The sequence below is a fragment of the Gossypium raimondii genome, chromosome 10 (assembly GCF_025698545.1).
Source record: "Gossypium raimondii isolate GPD5lz chromosome 10, ASM2569854v1, whole genome shotgun sequence".
Lineage (NCBI taxonomy): Eukaryota > Viridiplantae > Streptophyta > Magnoliopsida > Malvales > Malvaceae > Gossypium > Gossypium raimondii.
The window spans coordinates 46,914,484-46,916,215 of record NC_068574.1 but is presented as its reverse complement, the minus strand read 5'-3'; the positions used below and the strand labels follow the sequence as shown (position 1 = coordinate 46,916,215).

At 35.4% G+C, this 1,732-nt stretch overlaps 1 non-coding gene across 1 annotated transcript; it reads left to right on the top strand.

The window, feature by feature from the left end:
* Window positions 1-1,050: 1,050 nt before the first annotated feature.
* LOC128034158 (small nucleolar RNA R71) lies at window positions 1,051-1,157 on the top strand. The gene has a single exon (XR_008190290.1). It is a non-coding gene; the product is annotated as a small nucleolar RNA R71 (small nucleolar RNA).
* Window positions 1,158-1,732: the final 575 nt, after the last annotated feature.

Sequence of the window (1,732 nt, the reverse complement as noted above, 5' to 3'; positions counted from 1 at the left end):
TGATCATGAGTTGACTATTCCTATGCCCACTTCTTCAAATACTGTGAAGAAATCAAAATTGTCAATTATGATGGATATGATGAAATTTATGCATAACCAACAACAGGCTTATTGGAAATATGCAAATATTAGAGATGATTTTGTAAGAAATACTTTTAAAGCTATCTCTAATAGTTTTGTTCCTGAGTTCCTAGATTATATCTTCAAGTTATGGAAGGAAGATGAGAATGAAAACGAGGATGAAACATCAAAGGAAGAAGACGGGGAGGATAAGTCAAATAAATAAAATGGGGGAATTTCTTGTCTTAGGTTTTATTTCTTTTTAGGAGTTTATTTTTATTTCCAAGTTAGAATTTTTTCTTTCGCATAATAAAATACGAAGCATAAATAAAATAAGCTCTATACCTCTTCAGCAAAGTGATATGTTAATGGTAATGAACATGTCTAGGATTGGATTGTTGAGAAAGACTTGGTACTTAAGTAGTCTTTATGACTCACCTCTCTTTTCTTACAACCCTACTTGGTGTTCAGTTTTCATTCATTACTTTGTTTTCGCAATGAGGACATTGCTTCTTGGAACGGTCGAAATGTGCTAAGTGTACACAATCCCAACAAGTAATAAAGTGACAAGTAATAAAGAATTTGATTGCAGACCATTCCAATTCTAATTTCCCATGCAATATTTTGACTCTTGATTCAATGGGAAATTTTTAGTATTCACAAGAAATATTCTTGAATTGGTTTGGTTGCTGACCAGTCAGGTTACCATTGAAACCACTAAAAGTTATGTTCTTAAGCATAGAAGACATAGAGGATACCTGGGCTGCCAAAGAAGCAAGTGTGTCCGCTTCATGTACTCCTGCTACTCGTCTTTTTGAGGCTGCTTGGTTGGTTTGCCACTGATAGATATTGCTAGAAATTCTTTAAATAATCTCGTAAGCATCGTTATAAGACTTAAAAAGAAGGGCTCCATTTTCTGAAGCATCCACCACCATTCTAGTATGAATACTGAGACCAATATAAAAAGTCTCCATTTGAATGCGGTAAGGAATGTCACGATGAGGGCACTTTCATAATAACTCCTTGAACGGCTCGTATGCCTCATATAAAGATTCTTCATCAAGCTGCTGAAATGAAGTGATTTCATTTTGGATCTTGGCGGTTAAAGATGGAAGAAAATATTTCATTAAGAAAAGTTCAACCAACTCTTGCCATATAGTTATGGAACCGGACGGTAGGGAGTTCCACCACGCTCGTGCTCTATCTTTTAAGGAGTCTGGAAATAATCTCAGTCTTAAGGCATCCTTGGTCACCCCGACTAGTTTAAATGAATCACTCACTTCCATGAATAGCAGAAAATGAATATGTGGATCTTCAATAGGAATCCCACTAATTGACCTATATTTTGTAACATTTGGAACGTAACCGGCTTCAACTAGAATTGTTGTGCCTCGATTTCGAGTCTCCTAATACTCAAATTGAGCTCGTTGAATAAAAGAATGGCATATTGTCAAATGGCACAGTTTCTGTCATCGACAACAATGATCGGACTGTAAGTATTATAAGTGAATATTCCTCCTGGATTTTGGTTTTGATTTTCAAAATTCATCTCGTCAGTCCTTCTTTGCTTTGCTTGTGTTCTCCTTTTGTCTAAAATTCCTTTCAATTTCAGGGTCTACTGGGAGCAAATAAATAATTTGATCAATACTCATAAAAACCTGAAACAAACACA